Consider the following 15,005-nt stretch of genomic DNA (forward strand, 5'->3'; position numbering starts at 1 on the left):
TTTGCAAAGCTAGGAGGGTGTAAGCTGGTGTGGATTAAGGTCCAAGTTCTTGTGACAAAGCCTGATTGGGACACTAAGAGGTGGAATCCCTGAGAAAGCCAGGAGAGGGAAGAGGAGGATGTTGTGATTGACAGTGAAACAGACAAAATGTTCCCCGCTGACTGACCCCTAATACAAACACAACAGCACAGCGCAGCCAAAACAACCCCAGCCAGCAGGGCAGACCCCAATTCAGGATACAATCATGATGAAAGAATATACTCCCACTGAGCTTATTGATTTAGCTTCCACGTTCCAGCAAAAAGCCAGGGAAAGTATTCCGGTGTAGTAAGTGTGGCTATGAGCTGGGGAGAGGGGGGGACGGCGATGACATTTTTCTGACCAGGTAGGAGGCACAGAAAGTGAACAGCATCACCACGCACCTTGTCCTCTGGCAGGACCTGCATGGTGCTCTGGTATTCAAGGTACTGAGTCTGTCATAGGCTGGATTGTTCTAACCCATAGGAGGCCTGGCCCAATAAAGGAGATCTCTCTGGGCACATGGAATACTGGAAATCGATAGAGGAGGTGCAACACATTCTCAGGAAGTTGGAAATGACATAGGCCATCTATACCCCTGTCTTTGAAGGCTCTGATTGGGCTACATTCACTACAGGAACGGAAGCTGATATACTTCATTCTGCGTCCAGGACCTGGTATGGGACGCTGATGTCCATGCTGAGACCTGTCATGGGACAGGACATCTATGATGTTGGGCAATCCATTGCTGATCTGGGGGACACTGACAATCCCAGGAAATTACCAGCTGTGGGAAAGACTTGAGATAGAGATGAGACTTGAAAAACCAGAAGGCTATCCCAATCAACTGTGAAGATATCCTGTAAAAGTAACTTAGAAGCAAATGTGGTTTGACCTCCTAGCTGCCAGGACCCCACTTATTAATGTAGACTGACAACCCAGTGCTGTGCTCGTTGACCTGTGGAAAGCCTTAAAACCTGAACAACAGTTCAAACTTGCCCAATCTGTCCCTACAATCCATGATGCCCTCATCTGCTCCAGTAAGGCTCAGGGGTACAGTCCAAGTATAAAATGCAGGCCAAGACTGCCTCCAGGTGAGGGCCAATGGGGGTGATTGGAGGCCTCAAGTTGAGTTCACTTTTACTGATCCCCCAGAAATAAACAAAAGGTGATGGCTCTGGTTGACATGGGGACCAAGTGTACTCAAATATATGGTAATCCGTAGAAGTTTTCTGGCCCCTTCCTCACCATCTATGGTTTCAGAAAGTGAATGGCTATGGTTAGGGAGTTCCCTTTAACACTGTAAGTTGGGCATTCCCCCCCCCCCGCCTTAAAATATGAAGTTTTAATCTCTCTAGTACCAGAGAACACATTGGGCATTAATATTCTATGAGAGGTGCTTGGGTGGCTCAGTTGGTTAAGCACCTCTTAGTTTACTCTCAGGTCATGATCTCGCGGTTTGTGAGTTCAAGGCCCATGTTAGGCTCTGCAATGACAGTGGGGAGTCTTCTTGGGATTCCCTTTCTCTCCCCATCTCTCTATCCCTCCCTTGCTCTCCTTCTCTCTTTCCCCCTCTCTCAAAATACATAAATAAACAAAATTAAAATAAAACATATTCTATGAGATCTGCAAGACTCTATCAGTGAATTCTGCCTCTGGATTAGAGTAATCAGTCCAGTGCTGAAGGGAAACACCAACTGGGAACCAGTTAGTCTACTACCCCCATGAAAAATGGAAACTATCAAACAATATAAATTGCCTTAGGGCCTAAGGACATAGGAAAAACTATCCAAAAACTGTACCAATGGGGTATTCTGCACTCTGCCAATAGCACTTTCAATAGCCCTGTATGGCAAGTGAGAAGTCGGGTGGCTCATAAAAGATGACTGTGAAGTACTGAGAATTGAACAAGGTAGTGCCCCCCATCCATGCAGCTGTTCTCAACATTGCCACCATCTTAGATACGTGGCTATGATTCTAGGAGTGTTCCATGTTGAGCTGGACTTAACAAGTACTATTTTCAGTATACACCTGGCTGATGAATCACAAGATCAGTTTGCCTTCATATGGGAAGTTTAACAATGGGTCTTTCAAATGCTTTCCCAGGTCAACCTGCACAGCCCCACAATATGTCATGAGGCCTGTCCCTGTTTTCCTTCCCCACATGAGTAAAATGGGCCCATTACATTGATGATATAATGTTAACATGTGAAGACATACCTTTGCCATAGGACATTCTGCAGGCTTTGCTGGAAAATCTGTGAGGGAGAAGATCGGTCATAAGATCACAAGAAGTTCAAGGCTGAGACACCACATAAAGTTTTTGGGAGTTATGTGTTGAGGTAAGACATGCATTGTCCCAGAAACTATGATTGACAGACAACATGCAAGCCTACCCAACCCCTAAAAGCACAAAAGAGTTGCAAGGTTTTGAAGGAATTTGGGGGTTTTGGAGGAGTTTTATTCCCTGCCTGGCACGGTGTCTCCATCCCATATACCACTTGGTATAGAAAAAGCACATGTGGGATTGGTGATTGGAGCAGCAAGCAGTCTTTGAGAAGGCAAAGATACTAAGGAAATACTCTGGGCATCCCCCAAGCAGGGCTGCCGCTTGAGTTGATGTGTCTGTGGCTCTAGAAGGCATGGGTGGGCCCTGTGGCAGACACACTAGAAGGAGAGAGTACTCCTAGGATTTCGGTCCAGCTCAGACATCTGATACATCCCTAACAGCTCCCAGTGGTGTACCCAACATTCTTCTCACAAAGGAACAGCATATCATGGCAAGAACGTCCCTTCCTATCAAAGGATGGGTGGAGAATATGTTCCATTGACCCATCTCTGGCATGGCTCAAACTTCCATGTTAACCAAGTGACAAGACCCTTTTCAGTAGAAGAGCACCATGTGCACCATTGTCTCTAGAAACTCAGGTCCTCCTGAGCCCAAGTGTCCATCAATTTCCTCTGGTAGCTTGTGTGGCTCGTAGAAAGGAGCAGGGGAAATTCCTGCTGATGCCTAGAATACAGGTGGATCTAGTCAGGCATCTGGATAAAAACAGGAACTAACTGCAACAACCAGTGGGCTGAACTCAGAGCCATTTGGTTGGTAATCACTCATGAGCCCTGGTCATTAATGCTTTGCACTGACATTTGGGCTGTTCTAACTGTATGGGTTGGACAGTGGGAGCTGAGGGATGGATGACCATGAATCAGCCCTTGTGGAGTTAGGATATATGGAAAGACATCTGGGTCTGCCTGTAAGAGCCTGAGGTGGTCACTATCTGCTACATTCCGATTCATAAAGTCCTGACTCCCATTGGCAATCAGGAAACCAATGCCCTAGCTCAGTACAAGCTCTAGCAACTGACTAGATATCACTACTATCACTAGATAGTAGATTGGGTGCACAGAAAGGGTGGCTAACATAGTGCTTGGGTAGAATGGCATATTGCTAGGGATGTTGGATTGCCCTTGAAATACAGTGACTTGTTAAATGCAGAAAAAGCATTATTTTGTGTGTTCTACATAATGTCCAAGGCAACTTCCAAAGGAGCCCGGGGCCATCACCCTAACTAGTGAGGGATTGACAAATTGATTATATTGACACCTTTGCTCTGAGTGAGGGTTCTAAACATGCTTTGGTTTGTGTGCACACTGTGTCTAGCCTAATCCAAGTTTTTCCCTGTCTCCATGCAAACCAGGCTGCTACCATTAGAAGATTAGAGAACCTGAGTACCATGTGTGGATACCCTCAGCAAACAGACAATGATTGGGGATCATATTTCAAAGGTCATAATATGCAAGACTGGGCAAGAGAACATGACATTGAATAGAGGTTCCATCACCACTATAACCTATAAGTAGTAGGGTTGGTAGAAAGGAAAAATGGAATATTAGAGCAGCAGATTAAATTATTAACAGATAAAAACACACATTAGCTGTGGGGATTAACGGATTGCCCCAAGCTCTAATACATTTGAATGCTCACCTAAAAGGGCCTGTTACCTCATGTGCCAGACTGTGGACCTTTGCCAAGATACCCAACAATGTAAAAGTATGGAAACAACCATTGCCAGACCATCACCAAGGCTCAACGTGCTATGCTGCTGAGAACACCATGCCCCAAGATGCCTGGGAAAGGTGTTGTCTACCAGAATTGCAATGGGATGGCCCATGGATCCCTGGGTGAGGAGGAACTACAATCTCCACTGGCATCCTGTTATCTGGCTGCAAGCCAGAATGGAACATGCACCACTAAAGAAGGGGAGAAGGTGGGGATCCTGGCCTGGCAAATCCCACCCCTGTCTGTCTTCTCATGCCTGACAGTGCTGCCTGCTTCAGCCAACATGTATGGTATGCACAACTACATCAAATTCCTAAAGCTGTAGCCATCTTAACATCTAAGGATCAGGCCACAAGTATAATTTTTAGAGAAGCGGAAGACCTTCGCATACAAGTCCCTATTAAATGTCTGTCTTTTTGACCTTAGACTCCTGCTGCTCTAATGATATCTGGTCATGGACTGGGTACCGGATTTTAATACTTTTCTGCTCTGGGCCCCTTCATATATCTGGCAAAGGAATCAGTCCAACTGTTAGGTATGTGGGAAAGATGCCCCTCTCTAGCTTATCAGGATTACCATGGTGGGTATCACCACTCCAGGGAAAGCACTGGAAGGCCCTAACACCGTACATTAAGGAAGAACAAGCTACGACTAATACTCTCAATTCATAATGCCACCAATACTGATGCATAAACCTGGCCTGTGATACACACTGTCAATAACACTGGACATAGGTAGTCCTCTTCTGTCACTCAAATTATACAGCCAGTCCTAAAAATACCACGAGTAGAGCTATGGGTGGCAACTGTCAGATTTGAGATGGGTTCATCTGGCTTACCTTGGATTATAGACATTTGAGTATCTGGATACTCCTATTTTGGAAACAGAAGAATCAATCTAAACATAAGCAGCTCAATTGTACCAGGAATATGGGATGGATGTCACTGGACCTGTATAGTCATTCTGTCACCTTAAAGGATAGTGACTCATTTGGCACTAATTAGTCATGCTGCCTAGGTATTTCTTGTGTAGTCTCAAATGGGGCCACATGGGTATGTGACAAAAATCTTTGGTCATTGTTTCCACCTGGCTGGTTGGGCCACTGCAACCTCAGTTTTTGATGGGCACAGGGGAGAATCTGCCCCATGGTGGTAAAAATTGCCAACCTCCCTCTTTGCAAGGCCAAATGGGCATATTCTATTTTCCACTGGTGTAATTATTTGGCTGCTGTCTTTGTCCCCTCCAATGACCTGGAGAACCAATACACAGAAGCCCTTACTAAACTCACCCAATAAGGCTTACATGATAGCCGGCAAGCCCATCTTTACTGAACACTGAAATATCTTTAATGAGAAAAGCTGTTGTCCAAAATAGGATGGCTTTGAACATTACTGCTGCCTTGCCAAGAAGTTCCTGTGTTTTTATCCAAAAAGAAGGTTGTGTGTTCATACCTGATGAGTCTGCTAATGTGTCATCTTTATTAAATCATGAGACACAGTGAATGTCCTGAGTGATCTAACACCCAGCCTAGGGAACTTAGTAAATCAGTGGGACGAATCATGGGGCTTTTGGTAGAAAAAGCTGTCACTGATTTTTGGACATCATTGTCTTAATCTGTGTTTTCTCTTGCATGTGACTGTATTGTTGCTATGGTATCTTCCTCCAGGTAGCCAGATAGCTGCCAAAGGAGCCACCTCCATGCTAACGAAACCCCTTGGAGACCGCTCAGGACACACTTAGAAGAGGGAGGCACATGAGATTATAAGAGGCAGCATAGAGGTGTGGAGTGCTGGAGGAGCTCATTGATAGGACGTGACCACTGGTTGACTGGGGAGCTGGACCTTGATAATGGGAGGCTCCTACTTCCTCCTGTCCTTTTGCCCACTGTTCCCACAGGTGGAGCCATTTTATTTTATTTTATTTTATTTTATTTATTTTATGACTTTTTAAATGTTTATATATTTGTTTTGAGAGAGAGTGCGAGTGGGGGAAGGACAGAGAGAGAATCCCAAGCAACCTCTGCTCTGTCAGTACAGAGCCCTACGTGGGCTGAACTCATAAACTGTGAGATCATAACCTGAGCCAAAATTGAGTCAGAGGTTTAACCAACTAAGCCACCTAGGCATCTCCAGGTAAAGCCATTTTAAAAGGACGGAGCCTTGAGTAATGTGCTGCCGACATCTGGAGGGGACAGATGAAGGAACACAGTTAAGACCTCTATACAAATTTTCAGGATCTGGCAGGCTGGTAAGGAGATCTACTCATTTCATAGCAAGCCAAGACAAACCTTATAAGTTCTCTTGCTTATTCAGCCTGCCACCTACCAATATGGAGGGGCTGGCCTGTTTCTTCAGTCTCTCCTTGCCCTCTACAAATGGGGCCAGTTGTCAGGTTTCCCCTGAGAAGCTTCCAGGAGCACAAACCAACAACAGTACAAAGAACTCACCATCCACTTTGCAGTCTTTTAATCCAGGCTCATCTATGGTTGCAAATGATGCTGGGCACCTTTCTTAAAAAGGTGAGAATGATTCTTGTATTACCCAAATATCTTTCCTACGTGGCTCTGCAGATATTTAATTGGCACTGACCCTTGTTGGCATTCTGGGAAACTATTATGTTACTCTTGTGATGAATACTGTTATGTTCTCTGCTTCGTATTATATGCCTTAGGATATCATTGGATAGTGTAATGGCCACACTTAAGAATTCAATTAATTTTCACTTTCATGTATATTAAAGCCCTTTTGAAAGTGCTATGAAATGACAACATAGTTGTTATTGTTGTTACTCACAACAGTTGTTGAGCTGATGCTTTTTCAGCATAGTCACCATGAGGAAATACCTGGATGATTGAATTCATTCTTTGTTTTTAGAATGTCCATTGACTGAAGACTTTTTCCAAGGACAGGAAGCAAAATTTAACACAGGCTTCTAGGCTTCTCTTTAAATTCTCATGTATGGTTTACAGCCTCGAGCATGGTTGTCCTTTCTGACAGAACTACCTTTTATCTTCTTTTTACAAGATAAGATTGATCTATTTTTTAAGCTAATACACCACTGGCTTTATATCCTTGTTGTAGGCTTTGGGAATAGGTTAAAGCCTCTTTGTGTTGCATTATTTACTGTGCAGCTACATTCAAAAACACAATGAATACACTGAAATTAATAACTCTAGAAGGGTGCAAAGTGATAGTATTCACACTCAATTATAGAAATGGTCTATTACATTAATATCATAGTGATGCTATTTGACTGCAATATGGTGAGGAAAAATAAAGTGGCAGGCTAACAGAATTTCAATTTCTGAGTTCAGAAATAAAAGATAAATGGTTAGCGGGCATGGTTAATAGCTCAAATGCATATGCTATAAGCTCTTACTTCAATGTCAACTCTTAGCAAAGGACACCAGGCAAATGAACTTGAATATCCATTTGATTTACTAGCTTCTTAAAAACTGAAATAAGCTTTTATATACTTTGTAAAGTCTTACTAGCAAAAAGGATAAGAGGGTGGGTTTTAATGGAGGTAATCCTCTAAGAAATTACTCCTTAGCAGTTAGAAATACAGAAAAGCAAGATAAACTTGAAATAAGCCTGATAAATCCTATCTTACTCATTGTCTTCCCTTAATAGGTACTTTGGATCTGGATTAAGCTGTGCTCAGTAGTCACCTGGAGAAATTCTATTTTTTATGTATCCTCCTTCCACCTCTCCTCTTACTGAGTGAATGATTACTTTCCTACCTACAAGTTATGAATGAAGTCACTGAATGTAATTATTGGGTGGAGTTTTTGGATTAAGATCATGGATCTTTAATGAGCCTTTATGGGTTCTGTAAATGGTGATTCTTAGATCCACCTGGGCACCAGAATCACCTATGTAGTTTGTTAGAAATACACATGCCTAGGTCTCCCTTCCATAGATTTTGATTCTGTATATCTGGGAGGAACCAAGGAAGGATGTAGTTTATGATACAGAAACAGGATTGAGAACCCTTACCATTGTTGGTTCGGAGTACATCTTATAAAGAGGTGAGAATTTTTTAAAAAAAAATTAAGTATCCTATACCATTGATTTGAATTTATATTATTTTATATATATCTATGCATATAAAATTAATTTTTATTGTCCAGGTATACCTGTATACTGTAGAAGCATAAGAAAATACAGAAGCAAAAGGAACAAAATAATTTCAATTATGACCATTGTTAATATTTTAAAAGATACAGATGTACACTGAGATTTTAAATCTAGTATTAGAGCATTTGCCTTTGCAATTGGAAACAGAAACCCAAGGTGCTCCATAGAATTGTTTGTCTTATGTATTGTTTGCTGTTCTTTACTGAGGGAGAATCTCATCCATCCTTTCTTCCTCTACCCAAATGCTTTTGTGGTTTTTTTTCCTTCAAGGAATTGGCATATATGAGTTTAACAAGGAGGTTCAGTAAAACTAATAATGGACTTTTGGGATTATCAGTTCTGGAGACAGACCAAGCTGGTGATGGCAGTTCACTCATTCATTCATTTATCCATTCGACAAATATTTATTGAGCACCTACTAATATGCCAGATACTGTGCTTTGTGTTGGGGATATTCAGTCCCTTCACTGGAGAAACTTCAGACTCTAGTATAGGACATAGACAAACAAAACAGACAAGTATTATGGTATATTTATGTGCTATGAAAGATACATGTATAGGATGTGTTTAATGCACAGATAAGGGATATCTAAATCAGAATGGAGAGTCAAGGGCGATGAATATAAAGAAGGGACAGAAGAGCAGGGTATCAGAGGTAGAAGACACTCATAGATGGCCATTTACTGATTTTGGAAATCTTTACCAAGGGTGTAAAAGTCTTCACTTACTGTATTTAGTGCCTAGAAAGGAAACTGGGAAAGCTCTTCTTTGTTCTCTGATATTATTTTTGTAGTATTTTGCTTCCTTTTTCATAGAATCATGTATTATATTTCCAAGGGTCTCAACAATATTTTGAAAATTTCTTTTCCTTGCATAGTTTCTGTTTCTTCTGAGAAGCATTTTTATTTTTGTTGTTTCGGTCCTCATCTTTCACGTTAGAGGTCCGATAGTTCTGAAAAGCTCTTGCAATCTCCTGCCAGATGAGTTATCTGTAGGCCTGACTTTCAACTTCTGAGAAGGGGGGTAGGAACACTGGGGGTGCAGCACGTGCAATGTAAGTCACCAGGGAGAAGGGGTCACCCAGCGTCTCTGGTTTTGTAATGGTGGGATAACTGGGCCTTAAAAAGATTTTCCACCAATATTCATATTTTGGCTTTATTTTCACCCACACCTCAGACAGGGTTGGGAGAGGGGCTGTCATGTGGCATAAATAGGGCTGCTTCTCACCTGCCCCATTACCTGCTTTGCATTTTGCCTTCCTGTGCCTGCTGTCAGTCACCATTAGTCAGGTATTTACTTTCTGGCTTCAAAATGTTTGTTATTTTTCTCTAACTCTGCTATTCTCTTTGTCTTTGTAGCTTTGTGTCTTAAAACAAAGCAAAACAAATAAAACACCACCATTATGATACGGTTTCAGGAAGGAGAGAAAGTGAATTCATGTATTCTGTTTGCCCTTTGCCCTGCACCTAAGTGCCTCATTTTTGTAGGATAGTGTGCTAAGAATTTAATTAATACTATTTCCAGGTAAAACAGGCATTGTTATTGTATTACTTTTCAGATTAGGGAACTGAATTTCAGAGCGATTAAGTGGTCAGAGAAGTAGCTAATGGTAGAGCTGGGGCTAATACGTGACTCTCCGGTCTGCAGAGAGGTTCACACAGATGATGAGGTTTAGGACTAGTATGGCTACTGCAGACAAGCTCCTTCCTCTGCCCCTCATCAGGGTTAACCCTGATCCCAAACCCAGTTTTGGGAATTATGATAGTGAGGACCATGAAGGGAATGCCGGGCATGGTACGCCATGCAAGAGGCCCTGTTCCATAAAGAGCTGGCTTTTATCAGCTCTGTCATTAGCATGGATCGGACTGTTTTCTGATACAAATTCTTTCCTTTAGGAACTTGACAGAGTTGCATGTTGATGATCTATTTTAGTATTTTGCTAATTATGAAAGGCAGACCACCTGCTTTCAAAAGAAGGTGCTGGAATGGAGAATAATAGAGATGTAAATATGGTGCCTTTTATGGGCAAAAGCAGATTTTTTAGCAGCATGTTTTAAAAAATTAGAAATTTAACAGCTGTTTTGCAAAATAAGTGAAATGCTTCCATCTTGCTAAAGAATATGCACAGGTAATTAATTTTAAAGCAAAACTCGTGACCTCATTTGACAGTAATAGCATCACTAAATTAATTAATAAACTAATTTTATCTGTCAAATTATTAACTAGATTCTAAACCTCTGTACACTAAAAACACTGAGTTTTTTTCTTTTTAATGAGAGGTAAATATAAATTAATAAGACTAATTTTCTGACGGAGTTTGTGAAATTGACCTCACAGTTTTATGCACAAAACTGGTTTAGAATAGTATATACATGACTTTTGTGTCAGGGGCGCCTGGGTGGCTCCATCAGTTCATCATCTGGCTCTGGATTTCGGCTCAGGTCATGATCTATCTCATGATTCATGGGATTGAGTCTTGCATCAGGCTATGTGCTGCAGGACCTGCTTGGGATTCTCTCTCTCTCTCTCTCTCTCTCTCTCTGACCCTTCCTTGCTCATGCACTCTCTCTCTCAAAATAATAAATAAACTTTTTAAAACAAATAGGCTTTGTGTTAGATGACTTTACCCAAGTGTAGGCTAATGCAAATATTCTGAAGACAATTAAAGTAGACTACATTAAGCTATGATGTTTGGTAGATTAGGTGTGTTAAGTTCATTCCTAAAAAAATTTTTTTAAATATTTATTTATTTGAGAGAGAGAGGTGGGGGGGAGGCAGAGAGAGAGGGAGACACAGAATCTGGAGCAGGCTCCAGGCTTCGAGCTGTCAGCACAGAGGCCTATGAAGGGCTCAAACTTATGAAATGCGAGATCATGCCCTGAGCTGAAGTTGGACACTTAAGCAACTGAGCCACCCGGGCCCCCCAAATGCACTTTTAAAGTGTGATATTTTCGACCTATCATGAGTTTATTGGGTTGCAATCCCATTGCAAGTCAAGGAAAATCTGTACATCAAATTTAAAATACAAAAGAGTAAAAAGAGATAATTGAAAAATCCTCTCTCTTCCAACAAGACTTCCATAATTTCCACACAAATTGCTTAGCCAGCAAGCAGTTTACCTTGGCCCCTTGTGTAGACAGCATGTTTTTGTCCTCCTTGCATATTCACCTGTTGAAGCTTTACCCCCTGATGCAATGGTTTTGGAGATGGGGGCTTTGGGAGGTAATTAGGTTCAGATTAATTCATGAAGGTGGTGAACGTTCATATTGGGCTTAGTGCCTTATAAGAAGGGAAAGACAGAGACGAGACAGAGACGGAGACAGATTGCCATCTCTTGCTCATGTGAGTTGACAGAAGGTGGTGGTTCGTCAGCAAAGAAGAGAGCTCTTACCAAAACCTGATCGTGCTGGTACCCTGATCTCAGACTTTCAATCTCCAGAACTGTGAAAAAATAAAGTACTGTATTTAAGTCATCCAGTTCCTCCTATTCTGTTATGACAGCCCAAGCTCACTAATATACCTTGCCCCGTTGCTTTTTGTCTTGTTCTAAACCTCCTGTGTTCTCAGGGTAAAATATATCCCGTGGGACCTTGAAAACATCCTCCTCTCAATATTTGGTAAACCTTTATGTCCCAAATTTTGAGGAGAAGTTGAAAATCCAGATTTTTATATGAACCCAGATTTCTTTTTTTTCTAATATTTTAATAGTTTTTGAGAAATAGAGACAAAGTGTGAGCAGGGGAGGGGCAGAGAGGCAGACACAGAATATGAAGCAGGCTCCAGGCTCTGAGCTATCAGCACAGAGCCCGATGTGGGGCTCGAACTCACAAAGTATGATATCATGACCTGAGCCGAGGTAGGACGTTTAACCCACTGAGCCACCCAGGTGCCCCATGAACCCAGATTTCTATATAGTACTTTCAATATAGAAATATTATTCTATAATATGTTTCCATGCTGGTCTACCCACAAACAGCACGCTTACAAATTTTGTTTTATTGTGTATGCCCTCTCTCCTAAGATCCTTGAAGGGAGTGTCTGTGTCTTATTTTTATTCTTTAGACCCAAAGGTCTAAAATGATTGATAATCAAATACTGTGTATTCTAGTTGATGCTGAATCTACTTGCTCTTTCTCTGATCACTCTCTTCTTTAGGTAAAGTGTTCCCAATTACATGCATTCCTTCATTCTTCTTCCATTATTATTATTATTATTATTATTTTAAAATTTCATTTGGTTCTCCTTTGATTTCTCAGATTTTGGTGAACTTCTGTTTGGAACCATAGTGGAATAAATCTGACCGTCCATACTCACCATTTTTTAACCATACATACACTTTTGGACCCAAAGGTGGGAGCATTGACATGGAGATCTGTTTTCACATGAAGGCCTTGAATTGTACCTAGAAAGGAATCGACAGATACTAAATATAAGGAAGTTTTTTTTCCAGCTTTTTCTGTTTTCATCACCCACTATCTTGATTGATATTTCAAAAATAGGGCTGTGCTACTGCTCCGTGGTCCAATTTCTCTTGCTCTCAGTGGGAAGGCTTTTCTTTTATTTATCTATTTGTTCCTATTATGTAGAAATTAAGCTTTAAGTGGCTATACACCTGTTTCTTCATTCTGCAAGTGGTATTGTTCACTGTCAGTGGTTGTTTTTGATGCTAATACTGTTTCTTGCCTTGTTTTATTTGGAATCCTGACATGTTTGCAGGCCTACAGTAGCTAATAAATAACAATAATGAATTCTTTACCAGTTCCTGTTCCTCCCTCACCACAATCTTCCTGGAGTCAAAATGGAGAAATGTTTTTCTCTCTCTGGTTTCATATTTGTTATCTACAAAGTGTTCAATCAGGGTGTTATATAAAATGAGGTTAGTTGGCATTTCAATGATGTAGTGCTGATATGATTTTCTTATGAGCTATTTTTCTGCAACTGTTTTTCATCATTTGATTTTTCAGATGCATAATATGTTTTCATAGTTCAAAATTATATAAAAATGCAAAAAGATACACAATGAAAAGTTTTATTCCCACCTTTTCCTCTCCTTTGCCCAGACCCTACCTCCCAAGGTTACAGGTAACTACTTTCATTAAATTTTTTATGTATCCTTCCAGGTTTTGTTTATTTTTTATTTTTTTTTTTATTTTTTTAATGTTTATGTACTTATTTTGAGAGAGAGACAGAGAGCTTGAGTGGAGAAGGGACAGAGATAGAGACACAGAACACAAAGTAGGCTCCAGGCTCTGAGCTGTCAGCACAGCGCCTGACGCAGGGCTCAAACCCACGAACTGGGAGATCATGACCTGAATGAACCGAACTTAGATGCTCAACCAATTGAGCCACCCAGGCACCCCTTCCAGGTTTTGTTTATATACATGTTTCTCCATTTCTTAAACACAAGTTGCCACTGTTCTACTTCTTTTACTTTTCACCGAACATTACATCTTAGATCTTTTACTCTATCAAAATACAGAGGTACCATATTGTTTTATACAGTTGAACGGTATTTCATTTGATGGAGGTGCCATCATTTACTTAACTAAGGTCCTACTGATGAACATTTGTTTTGTGTCTAGTGTTTTACTAGGACATGCCACCTCCCAAAAGAGCCCTCTTACAGACCTCACGTCACATGTATGCAAATAGATTCATGTACCATGAATTCCCAGAAGCAGTAATAACGAAGTCCAAAGGTCTGTGCATTTTTGATTTTGTCAGATTTTGGTAAACTGCCTTCCATAGGAGTTGTACCAGTTTATATTTTCAGCAGCAGTATGTGAGAGTGCTATTAGAATTCTCACCTACAGAAACTTTTATCAAGCTTTTGGATTTTATCAGTCTGATGTGTAAATACAGTATCTCAGGAAAGATTTAATTTACATTATGAGAGTGGCTGGACATCTTTTCCTTTGGTTAAAGCCATGATTATTTCCATTTATGTATGAACTACATGTTGATAGCCTTTACCTATTTTTCTACTGGATTGTTAGATTTGTTAGACAAGAAGAACCATTTATCTGTACTATGAAAATAAAAATGCTTTTTGGCAATTTGAGATTTTTCTTGGCTTATGGTGTTTTTCTATGCAATTTAAAAAAAAAAATTCACATTTTTATCTCTCTATGGATTTGGGGTTTTGAGATGCAATAGAAAGCCCTTTCCGACAAAAGCCCTTTCTCCTGCCCCCAGCTGAACAATTTTCTTCCGCCATTTTATAATTCAATTTTTTAACATTTAAATTTGTGTTTGATTGGTTGATCCATTCATGAAACAGATACTTATTGAGTGTCTCTCATGTACTAGGAAATATTTTAAGTACTTGGAATATATCAGTGATCAAGACAGACAAATATCCTTGCCTTTCTGGAGTTCACATTCTAGTGGAAGGAGAGATAGATTAACAACAACAACAAAATGAGTAAATTACGTAATATGTCAGAAAGGAATCAATGCTATTAAAATTAAAATAGGAATAATCCATTGAGGGGAACCAGAATACCAAGGGGTGGGTATAAGTTGCAGTTGAAAATAAGGTACCCGGTACAGACCTCATTGAGAAGGTAACATCTGAGCAAAGCAAGGAAGGATGTGAGTGACTTTCATGCAGACCTCAGGGAGATGAAAGTGCTAGCTTGAGGCCCTAGGTCAAGAGCGTGTCTGAGAAAGGGCAAGAAGCCAGTGGGACTGGCGTGAAATGAATGGGGAGGACGATAGTTGAAGAGGAAGTCAGAGCTTTCTAGACCTTTGTAAAGACTTTAGCTTTTACTTAGAGTGAAATGAGG

This window comes from Hyaena hyaena, unplaced genomic scaffold, assembly GCF_003009895.1.
Source record: "Hyaena hyaena isolate Hyena2069 unplaced genomic scaffold, ASM300989v1 scaffold_1865, whole genome shotgun sequence".
Taxonomy (NCBI): domain Eukaryota; kingdom Metazoa; phylum Chordata; class Mammalia; order Carnivora; family Hyaenidae; genus Hyaena; species Hyaena hyaena.